At 42.1% G+C, this 18666-nt stretch overlaps 2 long non-coding RNA genes and 1 pseudogene across 2 annotated transcripts; 1 reads left to right on the plus strand and 2 right to left on the minus strand.

Annotated features, from left to right (window-relative positions):
* Positions 1-10302: 10302 nt before the first annotated feature.
* LOC134485211 (uncharacterized) lies at positions 10303-14147 on the minus strand. The gene is made up of 3 exons (XR_010063215.1): positions 14011-14147; positions 12864-13139; positions 10303-12233 (listed from the first exon to the last, which is right to left on the minus strand). It is a non-coding gene; the product is annotated as an uncharacterized LOC134485211 (long non-coding RNA).
* LOC134485212 (uncharacterized) lies at positions 13040-14883 on the plus strand. Its single transcript, XR_010063216.1, has 2 exons — positions 13040-13160; positions 14069-14883. It is a non-coding gene; the product is annotated as an uncharacterized LOC134485212 (long non-coding RNA).
* Positions 14884-16869: 1986 nt separating this feature from the next.
* On the minus strand, positions 16870-18452 carry LOC108348874 (glyceraldehyde-3-phosphate dehydrogenase pseudogene; annotated as a pseudogene).
* Between the last annotated feature and the right edge of the window lie 214 nt (positions 18453-18666).

Raw genomic sequence — 18666 nt, forward strand, 5'->3', positions numbered from 1 at the left:
CAACATGTAGAAGAATGCAGATCGATCCATGCTTATCACCCTGTACAAAGCTTAAGTCCAAGTGGATCAAGGACCTCCACATCAAACCAGACACACTCAAACTAATAGAAGAAAAACTAGGGAAGCATCTGGAACACATGGGCACTGGAAAAAATTTCCTGAACAAAACACCAATGGCTTATGCTCTAAGATCAAGAATCGACAAATGGGATCTCATAAAACTGCAAAGCTTCTGTAAGGCAAAGGACACTGTGGTTAGGACAAAACGGCAACCAACAGATTGGGAAAAGATCTTTACCAATCCTACAACAGATAGAGGCCTTATATCCAAAATATACAAAGAACTCAAGAAGTTAGACCGCAGGGAAACAAATAACCCTATTAAAAAATGGGGTTCAGAGCTAAACAAAGAATTCACAGCTGAGGAATGCCGAATGACTGAGAAACACCTAAAGAAATGTTCAACATCTTTAGTCATAAGGGAAATGCAAATCAAAACAACCCTGAGATTTCACCTCACACCAGTGAGAATGGCTAAGATCAAAAACTCAGGTGACAGCAGATGCTGGCGAGGATGTGGAGAAAGAGGAACACTCCTCCATTGTTGGTGGGATTGCAGACTGGTAAAACCATTCTGGAAATCAGTCTGGAGGTTCCTCAGAAAATTGGACATTGAACTGCCTGAGGATCCAGCTATACCTCTCTTGGGCATATACCCAAAAGATGCCTCAACATATAAAAGAGACACGTGCTCCACTATGTTCATCGCAGCCTTATTTATAATAGCCAGAAGCTGGAAAGAACCCAGATGCCCTTCAACAGAGGAATGGATACAGAAAATGTGGTACATCTACACAATGGAATATTACTCAGCTATCAAAAACAACGAGTTTATGAAATTCGTAGGCAAATGGTTGGAACTGGAAAATATCATCCTGAGTGAGCTAACCCAATCACCGAAAGACATACATGGTATGCACTCATTGATAAGTGGCTATTAGCCCAAATGCTTGAATTACCCTAGATCCCTAGAACAAACGAAACTCAAGACGGATGATCAAAATGTGAATGCTTCACTCCTTCTTTAAATGAGGAAAAAGAATACCCTTGGCAGGGAAGGGAGAGGCAAAGATTAAAACAGAGACTGAAGGAACACCCATTCAGAGCCTGCCCCACATGTGGCCCATACATATACAGCCACCCAATTGGACAAGATGGATGAAGCAAAGAAGTGCAGACCAACAGGAGCCGGATGTAGATCGCTCCTGAGAGACACAGCCAGAATACAGCAAATACAGAGGCGAATGCCAGCAGCAAACCACTGAACTGAGAATAGGTCCCCCGTTGAAGGAATCAGAGAAAGAACTGGAAGAGCTTGAAGGGGCTCGAGACCCCAAAAGTACAACAATGCCAAGCAACCAGAGCTTCCAGGGACTAAGCCACTACCTAAAGACTATACATGGACTGACCCTGGACTCTGACCCCATAGGTAGCAATGAATATCCTAGTAAGAGCACCAGTGGAAAGGGAAGCCCTGGGTCCTGCTAAGACTGAACCCCCAGTGAACTAGACTATGGGGGGAGGGCGGCAATGGGGGGAGGGTTGGGAGGGGGACACCCATAAGGAAGGGGAGGGGGGAGGGGGATGTTTGCCCGGAAACCGGGAAAGGGAATAACACTCGAAATGTATATAAGAAATACTCAAGTTAATAAAAAATAAAAAAATAAAAAAAATAAAAAAAAAACAAAAACAAAAACACTTTTTACCTCAGCGTGCACTCATGGGCCCCTGTCAGTGCAAATCTCCAACCGTAGCCCTTCAGATCCTCCAACTGGAAGGCCGGTCAGGTATAGAGCAGGTCTGTTTCACACTATTGTAACTTCAGGCTTCCCGTGGGGCATCCTTCCCATGCAGAATGCAGGTATTCCAAACCACCTTTGACCTCGGGTGTTGTTCACAAACTGAGATAAAGAAAAGTATTGTGCATACAGTTCTAGCTGCTCAGATTTCCCAGGTACAATTTGTTCAGCCATTAGTAGGGACCATCTGAGGAGCTTCGGGTCTCTTATTTTGAATTTTATTATATGTGTTTGGTTGTTTTGCCTACATATGTGTCTGAACACCATGGAAGTGTATGGTGCCCATGGAGGCCAGAAGAGAGTATCAGATCCCCAGGACCTAAACTTTAGACAGTCATGAACCACCATGTGGATGCTGGGAATGGAATTCAGGACCTGTGGAAGATCAGCCATCTCTTAATGGCTTAGATCCCATTTCAGCCCCTTAAAGAAAGTCATAAATGCCTGCTTTCAAACTTGTCTTAGGGTTTTCTGCTGTGAACAGATACCATGACCAAGTCAAGGTTTATAAAGGACAATATTTAATTGGGGCTTGTTTACAGGTTCAGAGGTTCAGTCCATTATCGTAAACGTGGGAATATGGCAGCACACACGCAGGCATGGTGCAGGAGGAGCCAAGAGTTCTACATCTTCAACTAAATGCTGTTAGCAGAATACTGATTTCCAGGCAGCTAGGACGAGGCTCTTAAAGTCCATACCCACAGTGACACACCTACTCCAACAAGGCCACATCTTCTAATAGACTCCCTGGGCCAAGCATATACAAGCCATTACACAATTCATTTCTCTCCAGTCTTTCTATTATTACAACTTTTATCCTCTGCTATCTTAGTCCCCCAGCCTGGTTCCCTGCAGAAATCTCACCTGGCTGACTAAATAAATTTGTTTACCGCTATTGCCTCCTCCAGGGATAGGTATCACTGTTATTATCTTATTTTCTTTCACTACTGTGTCCACATCAGTGGGGCTTCTAAATTTATTATGATGCACAGAAATCCCAGGTCCTGGGATTGAGCTCTAGGACTGAAAAAGAAAAGAAAAAAAAAAAAGATAACAGTACGGAGAAATGGGGGAAGGCAGGTCTGTACACGTGTACTACAAATACACCATTAATTAGTGTTTATTTGTTTGTTTTTCTGAATAATTTTTATCTTTGCTTACTTGAGTTTGTAGCTAAGCAACCCATATAGGAAGAGCTGGTTCCATGGTCACATCTGAGGGGCCTTAGTTTAGGATTTCACATAGGAACTTAAGGGAAATGAGGGAGTCAATTCAGATCTTTCTAGTGCATTCAACATACTTAAGAATCTGTAGCTTTTGATTCAGCCCTATAGAATAGGTGCCAGCTGTAGTTCAGGCAAGGTATGGATTTTGTGTTTCTAGTGGTCTGAAAGTAGGAACTTCATTTGGTGTTCTAGTTGCACAAGAGTCTCTAGCCAAGATCAGTTGAAAGTGCCAGGCAAGTGTTCCCCAAAACACACACACACACACACACACACACACACACACACACACACTGCAGGAATAGTTAAGTGGACGGACCAAGAGTGAGACACATTGCTGAAGGTGAAACTCAAACTAAATATGCTGAGGCAGAAATTCAGTCCCAGGATTGGAATGAGTGTGCCCCTCTGGTAAAGTCAGTTTAAGAACCACCAGACAATGGATTAATGAACTATACATGCCTAGAACATGCAAGGAAGAAGAGCTGTCTCCCAAGGGCCTGATGGATACATCGTGAATACAGAAGATAGGGTGCCAAGCATGTTGTGGAATGTAGAACAAAAGCGTGATGCTGCTGGATTAGAGGCCTTAATCTCTGCCATGATTTGCACTGAAGTCGTTAGGAGCCAGCTCTGACCCCCTGCTCCTCCCTACACACTCCAGTGCTGTGTTTTGAACCCAGAGATATTCAAACAAGACATGGACTACATGAGTACAGACTGTGGATATGGAGTAGGAGATTTCTCCTCCAAGTTCAGTTGTGATAGTTTTGTCTCACTGCCACGCATGCAAAATCAGCTCAAACCAAATCATCCCCATTACTCTTCAATCAGGGTGCACTGAAAATACCTTTGAACAGAATCTGTCCAAGTCCAATGCTCATCAAAGGGAGAAAGAAATCATCCGATTGCTCAGAGGTCGCTAGGTACGTTGTTTGGAGGGCGTGTGTGTGTGTGTGTGTGTGTGTGTGTGTGTGTGTACGCAGGCGGGAGTGCGTGCATTGTATTTGCTGACGAAGTAATAAGGCTGTTGAGTGCATTATTAGAAGGACAGAGGTGCATAACGCAAAACAAATAGAGTCCAGGTCAGTAAACTGTTCGCTATGCTCGCCTGCCACACCAGTGGTCATCACCACGAGTGTGGACGCCTTCTACTTACAGTTTCATCGTTGCTAAAATCTTACTGGCTCTATTCAACACACATATATGGAGTATATCACGTTCCAAGCCTGTATGGAGAGTTATGAAGCCAATGTTGAACAAGATTTATAATCTATCAGGAAATAGGTGTTAAGCAAATAATTACACAAGTAAAGTTTCAATTTGAGAAAAATGCCACAGCAATCAACTGAGCCGAGATCGAGTGCTGAAGGCCTGGGCCTTGATCACGCTAAATAGAGGCTGACAAGAACAGAATTCCTCAGAAATGAAGGAGGAGAAGGAAGTGAAAGTTGTTCTCATAGCATACACCAGGTCACGGCCAGAATTTACTGGCACATTGTACAGCTTTGTTGGGGGAGGGGGTCAGAAGAGGCATAGCTAGGATAACATGGGATGCTGTTTAAACTGTTCTAAAAAGAAGTGGCAATCCAGTCAGGAGTTTATTGCAGGCCTTTTTATTTCTTGTTTTGGTTTTCTTTTGTTGAGATAGGACCTGAAACTCAGGCTGTTCAACTCTTGACACCTCTGCCTCCTACTCCTGGGAGCTGGGCTTACAAACACTACCAGCTCCAGCTCATTTGTGAGTTTTGAGCAGCTGTCTGCGATAAGAACAAATTTAAATTTAAGACTAACGAGCTACAGAGAGACGTCAGTGCTTAGGAACATGGGTTGCTCTTGCAGAAAACCCAGGTTTGGGTCCCAGCAACAACCTGGAGGTTCACAAACACCTGTAACTGCAGTTCAGAGGGACTCAGTGCTCTCTTCTTTCTCTGGCATGTGGTGCATGTACATTCACTCAGTCATACATGTACACATACTCATAAAATGTATACATATATGTGTGTGTAACAATATATGTATGTATATATATACATATATGTATAGATGTGTATATGCATATATGTGTAATATAGTATATACATATAATACATATACACATATACATATGCACATACACATATATATATTGGACCATGCCTTTAATCTCAGCACTCAAGAGGCAAAGAGAGGCAGACCCAGTTGGTCTATACTTCAAGTTCTAGGCTAGTCAGAGCTACACAGTGAGTCTCTAATGAAATAAGACAGCACAAAGAGAATAAAGATGTGAGGGTTTGGGGTTGGGGATTTAGCTCAGTGGTAGAGCACTTGCCTAGGATGCGCAAGGCCCTGGGTTTGGTCCCCAGCTCTGAAAAAAAAGAACCAAAAAAAAAAAAAAACCCAAAAAAAACCAAAAAACTACTTTAAATTCTGGAAATCAGTCTGGAGGTTCCTCAGAAAATTGGACATTGAACTGCCTGAGGATCCAGCTATACCTCTCTTGGGCATATACCCAAAAGATGCCTCAACATATAAAAGAGACACGTGCTCCACTATGTTCATCGCAGCCTTATTTATAATAGCCAGAAGCTGGAAAGAACCCAGATGCCCTTCAACAGAGGAATGGATACAGAAAATGTGGTACATCTACACAATGGAATATTACTCAGGTATCAAAAACAACGAGTTTATGAAATTCGTAGGCAAATGGTTGGAACTGGAAAATATCATCCTGAGTGAGCTAACCCAATCACAGAAAGACATACATGGTATGCACTCATTGATAAGTGGCTATTAGCCCAAATGCTTGAATTACCCTAGATCCCTAGAACAAACGAAACTCAAGACGGATGATCAAAATGTGAATGCTTCACTCCTTCTTTAAATGAGGAAAAAGAATACCCTTGGCAGGGAAGGGAGAGGCAAAGATTAAAACAGAGACTGAAGGAACACCCATTCAGAGCCTGCCCCACATGTGGCCCATACATATACAGCCACCCAATTGGACAAGATGGATGAAGCAAAGAAGTGCAGACCGACAGGAGCCGGATGTAGATCGCTCCTGAGAGACACAGCCAGAATACAGCAAATACAGAGGCGAATGTCAGCAGCAAACCACTGAACTGAGAATAGGTCCCCTGTTGAAGGAATCAGAGAAAGAACTGGAAGAGCTTGAAGGGGCTCGAGACCCCAAAAGTACAACAATGCCAAGCAACCAGAGCTTCCAGGGACTAAGCCACTACCTAAAGACTATACATGGACTGACCCTGGACTCTGACCCCATAGGTAGCAATGAATATCCTAGTAAGAGCACCAGTGGAAGGGGAAGCCCTGGGTCCTGCTAAGACTGAACCCCCAGTGAACTAGTCTATGGGGGGAGGGCGGCAATGGGGGGAGGGTTGGGAGGGGGACACCCATAAGGAAGGGGAGGGGGGGGGGATGTTTGCCCGGAAACCGGGAAAGGGAATAACACTCGAAATGTATATAAGAAATACTCAAGTTAATAAAAAAAAAAAAAAAAAAGATGTGAGGGTTTAAATGAGATGCTGCACACATTCTCATGCATTTGAATGCTTGGCAATTCTATTTCAAACGAGTTAGGCACTGAGAACCTCTGGGAAGAAGTATGTCACTGGAGGTGGACTTTGAGGAGTCAAAAGACTGATACCATCTCAAATGTGCTGTTTCTAGCTTTGTGGTTCCAGGTACGAGCTCTCAGCGTCTAGCTCTTACCTTCTTGTCTGCCTCTTCATGCTATGCCTATAGCTAAGAGCATGGTTTAGCTGCTGAGCATGGTGTAACAGTGGGTGAAAGGGTTAATGCCATTGTCTCATTGTCTCACAGCCAGTTTGCCTGGGTTCAGACTGCCAGCACCACTGCATTGAGCACAGTAGCACACCTTCATAGCAGAAACAGGTTCTTTAGGAAAAATAAGTAAAGTATATTGCTAAGTAGGAAAGTCAGGCAATCATTTGCTCTCTGTATTTGAAAGCTAGGTAAAGATAAACTTTCAAATGATTAGGTATATTAGGAAAATAGCAACTAAATCACTGTTTTGAAGTGTGAATAAAAACTTAGTTGCAAATAATAATCTTTTTCCTTTATTCTTTTTTCCATTTTTAAAATATTGGATATTTTATGCATCTACATTTCAGATGGCAAACAAAAATCTTAATTCCCCCTTACAGATATTTCATAATGCCAAAATATAAGCGCTCATGGAATTCTCTAGATAACATTTAAAATAAATGCCTTGGAGATACAAACAATACAGGGTGGTGGATAAGCACAACCTTTGATATTTTGTGTAAAGTATTTGCTAGAAAAAATTAGTCTTTCTCTTATAGCCAAATGCAATGTTTTCACACCTCGTGGATGCAAAACCATAGTACAGCTGGGAACAAAAGAGCCAATCATGATCATCAACAGTGGAGGGTGCACAGGGATCTTCTGCACAGAACTATTCTCCTCTTGTGTTGCCTAAATTACTCATAAAAGGAAGAACCGGAGCAGGTACATTCTGAGCACTCTCAATTTAAGGACATGTGTCCAAAAGGAAAGGTGGAAGATGCTAATGTTTCTGGGCATGCTCAGTTCAAGTTCTAGTGTGCATGCGTGGCCAAAATTGAAACATGAGGTAGATGTGGTCACATATCCTATAATTCTATCACTGGAGAGGCAAAAGTAAAAATAGTGGTTCTATGTTAAAGGCAGATTAGTCTACAGATTGAGTATCAGACCAGCACTGGCAATAGCTACATGATAAAATCCAGGCTCAGAAAAGGGGAGGTGGCTGACACAAACTGCTAGCCAAGCATGTGCATCAGTAGGGCATTCTCTGTTGAGTTTTATAAGAAGCAATTTCCTTGGACTACCTGACAAAGTGAATCGGTGTGTTTTAGCAACCTTAGCTGATAACTTGCAAGTTTCCCCTGAAGAGTTTTAGTGAAATCAAAAGAACCATGTCAAAGGTGTGCTAGCAGTCTTTTGAAAGGGTTGGAACATTCTCTCCCACAAGTGCAACATTCCCCCTCATAGTGCCAGCCTTGCTCAGCAGCTGACATGTTCCTTCTATTTTTAATAAGAGCAGTTTGAACTTTAATAGATTTGAACTGGTTGATATATTTTCTCAACCCTTTTCATCTATGCTTAGTACATATATATATATATATATATATATATATAATATATATATATATATATATATTTAGTCTGTTGCTTTAAAAACAAAGAACAAACATACTCTTTGTGGCTGAAAAATAACAAATACATCTTATTTTCTGGTCTCTCAGTCACAGAACAGGGCCAGCCTCCCAGGCTGAAATCAAAGGTATCCTTGGGTTTGCACACCTTTCTGGTAGACTGAAGTAAAGATTTCTCTTCTGGCATGAGGTTGCCTACTTTCGTGGGCTCACCGGTTCTTTCTTGTGTTAAAGGGCAATGGCTTTGGAAAAGTCTTTCTCACAGCTCATCTTAGTCACCTTGGTCTCCATCCCAAGTGGATCTCCTGTCCCAAATGGGCGGCTTAACCACAGGGGTCCACTTCTCAGGGACCTGGAGGCTGGGTGTCTGAGTTCAGGAGCAGTGTGCTCAGGCTGAGCTATGACACACTTTCTTTCACTGCCCTCACATTAGTGCTCTTCTCAGAAGAGCACTAATCATAACATCATGGGAGCCTCCCTACCCCATGAGATCCTTGGAATTTAATCATCTTTCAAATACCTTGTAGTATTTGAATAAAAATGGCCCCCATAGTGCCATAGGGAATGGTTTTGCTGGAGAAACTATATCACTGGGGGGGGGGGGGGGGTGACATCTGAAGACTCAGGTGTTCAAGCCAGACCCAGTATCTCATTCTCTTCCTGCTGCCTGCCAAATCTCAGCTATCTCTCCAGCACTACGTCATGCCACCAAGCTTCCCACCATGATGATGATGGACTCAACTTCTGAACGGTAAGCCAACCCCAGTTAAATGTTTCCTTGTGAGAGTTTTTGTGGTCATGGTGTCTCTTCATAGGAATGGAAACCCTAAGGCAGACCCTATCTCTAAATCGCACAGGGTTTTGGGACTTTTACCTCTCCATTTGGTAAGGATAGGTACACCATTCAGTCTACAAAATGCCTTGCTGCCCCAACATCCTCTTTTTGCTTCCTCTTCCACATTTAAAGATGTGTCATTAAAGTGGGCCCAGCTAGAAAATCCAGAGCCATAACTCTACTTCAAGGTCAGTTTCTAGATATCCTACCCAAGCCCAGCGATGTGTAGTCAAAAAAATAAATGAGAAGAGATGGTGTCCGCCTAACTATGAGGTGTTAAAAGTGGGAGCAAAGCCAAAAAGGGGAATTTAAAATGGATGATGAACCTTCTAATTAAAGGAGGTGAGGAGCCAACACTTGTTTCATGTGCACCAACGCTGCCTGATTGGAAGAACTTCAGTGGCTCTGCTGACAAAGGGAGACTTTGCCTTACCACCCCTTCTCTAGTAGCATGAAATTAATTTTAGTTACAATGATGAGGGGTAAGTTCACATCTTTTGGGCCACAAGTCATGCATTTATTCTGAATCAGGAAGTAGGACATAGCAGACACAATCTGATTGTCAATGTCTATTCAGAGGCTGCCTCTTCACGGCCTGACTTGGAAAATTAGCCCGTGTCTAGTTCCTAGTGAATAGCTGACATGCTTACATATCCACCATGACAGGGACAAGTATATGACAGGAATAGACTGTGGAAACGTTATTTGGTGCACTGTGGCTATTATAAGACATTATTCCAAATCCAAAGTTGCAAAAATGATAATGGTAATTCACTAAAGAATTTTCCGAAAAATAGGTTATAAAGATAATATTTATAGTTAAATTCGATTTATTCAAGTTCACATTTAACTCTCTTAAGCTGTTCTCCAACTTTACACATGTCCTGTAGTGGCATGGACACCCATGTACACACACACACACACACACACACACACACACACAAATAAATGTAAAGAACACTTTTTTGGTGTAAAGCTATATCAGAAACTGTTACAATACAGTTAAATGAGAGAGTACAGGAGTGTGAAATTGATATTTCATATTATTATAGTCTAATGTATTAATTATTCAGAAGAAAAAATAAAACTATAAAATATCTTTAGCTAGAATATCAAAAAAGAGATTGAGTAGACAATAGGAAAAATGTCTCAGAAGATAGTAGTTTAACAATTTTCTGGAATTAGTAAAAGACACATATATGCCTGGATTTTGAGATTCAACATGCATATAAAGAGATAATAAAAAAGTAATAGAAATAATTTATTTAGAACCTACTATGCACTTTACAGATTGTCCTTTTTAGAATTTAATTTTCTCACCATGAAATCTGGCCATCCTCAGGCAATAGAATTTCATTCTGGGTCTGAACTTCCCACAAGGGTAGTGTTTTCTAGAAGTAAACGATTTATCTTTAAGAGGTAAGGGAGCTTTTCTAGAGCAGCCATTAAGTTTATCTAAGAATTATAGCTATTAATTAACACATTGCAATCATTGTGCTGACTCCTGCCTTTGACAAGAGCAGTGTATAAAGACTGTATTATGCTTTGAAAATCAACCCGTGCTTCTTCTCCTCATCCATCTCTACCTTCTTGCCTAAAGCAACTTCAGGTAAATCTCAAAGATGTTCAGTTAAAGGAATCAACACTTTAAACATGGCACCTGACTGATGTTGTCATGTGCAACACCTTGATCATCTCTTGATAGTGCCATGTGTTCCCTCAAGAGTTTTACACATTCCTATTTTCTGGCTTTTTATCTGCTCAATATCTGACTTCTGCTGACACTCATTCCACAATACCCTTCTTATTAATTTTGTTTTTTATTCTATATTTTTAATTTCTTTGACAGTCTCATATGTGCATATAATGAATTTTATTCATTTTCAAGACCCTCTCCCCCATTCCACTCTCTTATCCCCTACAACTTCCTTCTGAATCCCTTCTCCTTCCAGACAAGTCTTCCTCTTGCTTCCATGTTTTGTGTGTGTCTGTGTGTGTGTGTGTGTGTGTGTGTGTGTGTGTGTGTGTCTCACTGAGTTTAATTATGGCTGCCTGCATGAGCGTGGGAATTTATTTACTAGAGCTTAAGCAGCTTATCAGTGGCTACACCACTGAAGAAAGTGACACTCTCTGTCACCCAGCAACTGTCGATAGTTCCTTAGAAACAGATGGACTTCATGAGCCCCTCTCTATTCAAGATGAACTATTGATAAGCCCAATTTTATACAGTCTTAACTACAGTGGCTGCTCCTGGGTACATCTGACAGGTCATGTCAGGAAGTATTTTCCCAAGAGTATTCCATAGACTTGATATTCTAGTGCGGTGTGTTGGAAATACATGAGAGTGTAATCCACTTATTTAGTTTTATTTCTTTTTTAGTTCACTCAAAAATTTAGGACAACACAGGTAAAGTAAATTTTAGTAATGAATTTTTACTGAACTCAGGGTGCCCAGTTGTATTGCTATGGTATTTAGTCAATATTTAAAATTATGAAGAATATAATTTACAGTTTTAAAAAGCATTTATTTGTTTGTTTGTTTGTTTTTGAGACAATGCTTTTCTGTGTAGCTCTGGCTGTCTTGGAACTCGCTCTGTAGATCAGGCTATCCTCAAACTCAGAGAACCGCCTGCCTCTCCCTTTCGAGTGCTGGGATTGAAAATGTGAGCCACCACTGCCCAGCTTGGTTTACATTTGTGTACTAAATTCCCTAAATGTGCAGAGTAGGAAGACGGTTCTGTGAGTAAGAGCATTTGCCATACAAGCATTAGAACCTGAGTTCAAATCCCCAGCACCTACATAAAAGCTGGGCATGGCCATGCATAGCTGTAACCCCAAAGCTGGGTGGAGTCCAGCCAGGAGGATCATTTGCCAACCCATCTCCAGGTTTGCTGAGCAACTGTGTCAAGGGCACATTGCAGAAATCGACAGAACATTGTGTTTTCATCTGCCCTCCACCGTTGTACACACAGGTACATGAACCCACATGTACACTTGCGCACACATTCATTTAACACATGCCGTACTCTCCCACACACATCATTTTTTAAAATAGGCATTTTATATTTCCAGGACACCTTAGTTTGGATGAGTCATATCTGAGAAGCAACTGTACTGGATATCCTGGGTCTAAATCCTGCAAAAGGATATTAAACAAAGTCAGGTATTTAGACAAGCCTCATTTGTTTGTTTAATTTTCCTACTAGTCTGTTTTTTAAATTTTGAAAGTTTCTTACTTATACAATGTATTGTGATCAAATTGTTCATATCCCACTACAGTCTCTTGTCTTCTTCCCACTTTTGTCAACCACTTTCTTCTCTCTCTCTCTCTCTCTCTCTCTCTCTCTCTCTCTCTCTCTCTCTCGCAGGGAGGGGGCGTTGGAGCTTTGGCAGGTGACCACACCTACTATGTGTTCATAATTGTAGCAGCCATGTTACCCTCGGAAGCTCCTCCCCCTCCCCCACCCATCTCTAAGCCTTTCCAACCACTCCTTCACAATGTTCTGCTGGCTTCATAAGGTGGATGTCTTACTTAAGGTTACACACTTGGCGGCCCTTTATTCTCATGTCTTTGATAGTTAACGTGTTCCTATTTTGACTATCAACAACTGCCAAAAGAAACCTTATGGGGTTGGGGATTTGGCTCAGTGGTAGAGCGCTTGCCTAGGAAGCGCAAGGCCCTGGGTTCGGTCCCCAGCCCCCCCCCCCAAAAAAAAGAAACCTTATAACTAAGGCTGAGTGCAACATCAGTCAGAAAACAACTTACCTGCATTTCCATTTAGTAGACTCCCTCATATGGCTCACAAATTTCCTATTCATAGGCTTTGGACTGGGTTTGTGGGAGTAAGCATGCATTCTCTCCAATGGACTAGATCTCTGGTCCGATCAAAAAGTAGTTGTTTACCCCAGGAATAGTCATACCACTATTGAATCCATGCACATATCTTGCCCAATGGGTGTTGTAGCCTACAGGGTTCACATTTGGATTAGAAGATCTTTGATAACTTCTCTGCCCCTACAACTTGGATGGTACCTCCTGGACCTGTGAACATAGAATCAACAGGTAGGAACTTCAGCTTAGTTGAGGATGACTTGTCTGTGCTCTCTATGGAGAGTATGTGCTGTCTTCAGCAGGAGTATCTTGCAATCTATTTCTGGTGGGCAACCAAGAATAATGGCATAGTTTATGTTGTTTTGAGAACCTGATTCCCTGGCAATTTACTTACAGGTAGCTATTTCTTACCTAGCACAAGAATGTGAACTTAATAATCTGTAACTTATTGGGCAAGGTTAACCATCCATGAAAAATAACTCCATACAAGCTCCTTAAAAAGAAAAAAGAAATAAAAAAGAAAAGAAATCATGTTCTTTGTCAACTTATAAAGTATTATGTTCCTATATGTCTTTTCCATACATCGTTGGTTTTAATTGACTCTGTCCCCTCCCCCAACCTGTCTCTGTCCTCAGTTAAACCTTTCCATCCACGGTATTCTTCCCCTTTATTTCCATGGCAACCCCTCCCTTTGGTCCTCTTCTTCGCCCACCTCATGACTACTTTTGTGGGTTCCAGGAATCTGCAAACACTCCAACTTAGACACAGAAATTTAAAACTTTGAATATAAACTCTGCATGTGAGAGAGAAAGTATATTTGTTTTTCTGACCCTAGGTTACCTCACTCAAGGTAACATTTTTCAGTTCTGTCCATTTTCCTGCAAGCTTAATAATTTTACTTCAGTACTGAAGAGACTCCGTTGTGTAAATGTGTCATATTTTCATTACCAATTAGTGAATAAATCATTAAATGATATTCAGCATTTAGACTAACTCCCTTTATCCATTTATTTTTATTTAATTTTTTAATTAACAGGCACAGTATTAGATTTTATTATGGCATTTTTAGAACAAAACTTACATTTCTTATTTTTCCTCTCCTCCTCTTTCTTCCTCGTGTACTTTTTCACCCCTTATAGCCTCCTTTCATGTTGTAGTGTGGATGCCGGAAGTCATCTAGTGGTTTGCCAAGCTCATTCCATGAGATGAACAAAGAACTGAACACTCAGGGAAGACAGGAAGTCAAGCGCCAGAAAGCAAAAGTTGCTACACTGTGGAAAGACTGAGAATTTAATAGCTGCCCAGTAAAATGCAGATGAATGCCTCAGGAATCCTAATCTGGCAATGGATGGTTTCTAGAGCAACACTGGTTTTCACCCCATGTGGGAAGAGCAAAGAAGATAAGTTCCGATGTCAGAAAAGAAAAACAAAGCCTCACAGCAACAGAATGAACACATTCACAAGCAAAGAATGAAGGAAGACAAGAGAAAAGTAGCGCTGGGTTTCCCTCAGATCTGTTTATAGTGCAAGCACGAAGGTGCTGACCGCTCTGAGCCAGGGGCTTCCCACTTCCAGGAAGTCCTCTCACGTTCTCTCAGTTTGGATTACAAATCTAATCAAGTTGGCAAACAAGACTGACCATCACAGTAACCTTAGAGCCCTTTCACTGACCACCTTCAATAAATTAAAGTCAAGATTCCTAAAGATGACTCAGGAGTAAGAAGCAATTACTGCTCATGCAGAGAATCCACTTCCGTTCTCAGCGTCCATGTTGGGCAGTTTACAACTGCCTTTAACTCCAGCTCTGGGACTCCCAACACCTCTGGCCTCTGAGGGGAACTGCACTCAGGTGCGTGTGTGTGCATACACACACACACACACACACACACACACACACACACACACACACACAATTTAAGGCAAATCTTTAAATAAAAAGTAAAGTTCCCATACATCTCATTAGACTGTTCTAAATTTTTTTATACGTTAGCTTTCAATATACGATGAATAAAACATGTTTCAACAGAAGCAAATTTTATTACATTAAAGCTTCCAATGTAAAGGAAAGGGGGAGAAAATACTTTTATAATTGACACTGAAAGAATAAATTTATGTTTTTTTGTGTGTACAGGTGTGCATGCTACGACTTTCTTGAGTATCGATCTAGACCTACTGTTGGGAAGATTAAAAAACATAGACAAAAATATTCACAGTAAGATGGGGCCTTTGCTGTAGGTTTTCAATAAACTGCAACTTATAGATAGAGTCTTTGCTCTTTCTGAATCTAGGGGGGATGAAAGATTTACAAGTCAAGAACTATGTGTTGTTGAGAAGAAATTCTGTAAATTCCTCAGCCTAATCCCCCAAGTCATGTTAGCAAGCCTAATGAATTTCAGTGGTGAGCATTTGCCATACAAACATATCTTCATAGTTTTCATGATAGGGACCCCTAAAATTCCATGTTTTCTGGTGGCTCCTTAAGAACGTTGTTCATGTATGCTTCCCTTAGAAACCACAGCTTTTACCACCAGAAAATACAATTCTCTCATATATATTAGCAAGGGCACATGCACAGGCACTCCTATATCATACTCAGCTGTAACCAAACAGTTGCTAAAAGAAGCGTGAGTTGTTTCAGATAGTTTTAGCTTTTTACATTGTGTTTATTTGTTGATGCTTGCCTATGTACATGTGTTGGTGCACACATGCCATCGTGCAGATAGGTCATAGGACAACCTGCAAGAGTTGCCTCTGTCCTCCTACCATGTAAGTGCCAAGAACCAACCACACCCTCAGGCTTGGCCACCGGTGTCCTGCTAGGCCATCTCACTGGCCCAGTTGCAGAGATCTGTAAGCTAGTACGGGCACCCGAGTAGACAGGAAGAGTCAAAGAAGATGGCAAACTGAACTGTAGAGATTTGAAGTTAGTCGTCCCACTTTTCAAATAGTAAACGATGAAACTATGATCCGTTCCTGTCAGGCGTGGAGCCTCTGCTCGAGGGAGGCCAGCTGCCATTGCACTGTGCCTTGTTACTTACCTCAAGGGGTTTTCGCTGCTTCTTGTTTGGTTCGGCATAGATAAGGATTTTTAAACAACTGTTTTTTGTTTTGTTTTCAACCTGCTGTGCTAAAATAATGTGATCACTGCGTGTACCTTATGTTCTTTAAAAAGATGGTCTTAAATAAAAGTGTTCCGAAAAATAAGCCGTCTTTGAATCCTTTTTCCCCCCCTTTGAGCAATTACCGCAATCAGAACTAATTTTGAAAAGTACTCAATTAGACGGCAATCGAATGTGAGACATCACCTTGCAAAACCTGCTGAGCGCTGGACATGCTGACTTCTCTTGATTTCAGAAGGAATATGTGTGTGTGTGTGTGTGTGTGTGTGTGTGTGTGTGTGAAACCTCCTGTAAATTTCATTTTATATATAAAATAAAGAAAAAAAGAGAGCAATCTGGAACAAAAGTTGCTTACAATTTACTCCAGATGGAAGAAAAGAACATTCAGTTTTTATGTAACAGACTTATTATTTAACTGTATTTCAATAAATGCACAACTTTAAAAAATTAAGCCAGTGAACATTAAGAATTTTTTTTTGCTGACTTCTTTAATCAAGTGAATTAACCACATGTTATTTTACAAATGAATGATTAAAAATTATGACCACAGGGGCTGGGGATTTAGCTCAGTGGTAGAGCGCTTGCCTAGGAAGCGCAAGGCCCTGGGTTCGGTCCCCAGCTCCGGAAAAAAAAAGAACCAAAAAAAAAAAAAATTATGACCACATAAAGCAGTGTTTACAGATATGTGCTTACGAGGTACGGATTGAATCTTTGAAAAGCTGGCTGGCTTGGGTGGGGGTTTTGTTTGTTGTTGTTGTTGCTGTTGTTGTTGTTGTTGTTTGAGAAATGGTCTTGTTATGTAATTCAAGCTTGGGTCAAGCTTACTATATTTTTACTTTAATTTTTTTTTTTGGGTGCAGCAAACTTTATTGATGGTATTCAAGAGAGAAAGGAGGGCTCCCTAGGCCCCTCCTGATATTATGGGTGTCTGGGATGGAATTGTGAGGGAGATACTCAGTGTTGGGGGCTGAGTTGGAATGGGGATTCCTCAGCAACTGAGGGCCTCTCTCTTGCTCTCAGTATCCTTGCTGGGCTGGGGTGGGTGGTCCAGGGTTTCTTACTCCTTGGAGGCCATATAGGCCATGAGGACCACCACCCTGTTGCTGTAGTCATATTCATTGTCATACCAGGAAATGAGCTTTACAAAGTTGTCACTGAGAGCAATGCCAGCCCCAACATCAAAGGTGGAAGAGTGAGAGTTGCTGTTGAAGTCGCAGGAGACAACCTGGACCTCAGTGTAGCCCAGGACGCCCTTTAGTGGACCCTCAGACGCCTGCTTCACCACCTTCTTGATGTCATCATACTTGGCAGGTTTCTCCAGGCAGCATGTCAGATCCACAGTGGATACATGGTGAGTAGGAACACGGAAGGCCATGCCAGTGAGCTTCCCGTTCAGCTCTGGGATGACCTTGCCCACAGCCTTGGCAGCACCAGTGGATGGAGGGATGATGTTCTGGGCTGCCCCACGACCATCACACCTCAGCTTTCCAGAGGGGCCATTCATAGTCTTCCAGATGGCACAGACTGTGGCAAGGAGCCTTTCCATGATGCCAAAGTTGTCATAGATGACCTTGGCCAGGGGGTGCTAAGCAGTTGGTGGTGCAGGATGCATTGCTGACAATCGAGGGAGTTGTCATATTTCTCATGGTTCACACCCATCACAAACATGGGGGCATCAGCTGAAGGGGCGGAGATGATGACCATTTTGGCCCCACCCTTCAAGTGAGCCCCAGCCTTCTCCATGGTCATGAAGAGGCCAGTAGACTCCAGGACATACTCAGCACCAGCATCACCCCATTTGATGTTAGCGGGATCTCGCTCCTGGAAGATGATGATGGGTTTCCCGTTGATGACAAACTTCCCATTCTCAGCCTTGACTGTGCCATTGAACTTGCCATGGGTAGAGTCATACTGGAACATGTAGATCATACAGTTGAGGTCAATGAAGGGGTCGTTGTTGGCAACAATGTCCACTTTGCCAGATGCAGAGCAGAAGGCAGCCCTGGTAACCAGGCACCCAATACGGCCAAATCCGTTCACACCGACCTTCACCATCTTGTCGATGAGATGAGTCTGGCACTGCAGGAGAAGATGCGGCTGTCTCTGGAACAGGGGAGCAGAAAACCTACTTTAATTTTTTGAAGCTGAATGTCACTCTGTAGGCCAGATTTGCCTTGAACCCATGGTAGTCTGTCTCTAGCATCACTATGCCTAATTCTGTTCTCTCTCTCTCTCTCTCTCTCTCTCTCTCTCTCTCTCTCTCTCTCTCTCTCTGTGTGTGTGTTTCTCTGTGTTTGTGTGTGTGTGTGTGCGCGTGTGTTTCATGTGTGTGTCACAGAAGCATAGGTATTACAGCATGTATGTGGAATTCAGAGAACAACCTTGGGCATACCCTCACTATACACTTTGGGATCTCTCTGTCATTTTTCTACTGCATAGGCCCATCTAGATGGCCTCTGAACTTCTATTGCTATCTCCCATCTTCCTGTGGTATTATGGGGATGACAGACGTTCATGCTTCTCACCTGGCTTTTACATGGGGATTTGAACCTAGGTCTTTACACTCGAGCTGCAGGCAGCTCTACCCACTAAGCCGACTCCCCAGCCCTCTCACTCCA

This window comes from Rattus norvegicus, chromosome 1, assembly GCF_036323735.1.
Source record: "Rattus norvegicus strain BN/NHsdMcwi chromosome 1, GRCr8, whole genome shotgun sequence".
Taxonomy (NCBI): domain Eukaryota; kingdom Metazoa; phylum Chordata; class Mammalia; order Rodentia; family Muridae; genus Rattus; species Rattus norvegicus.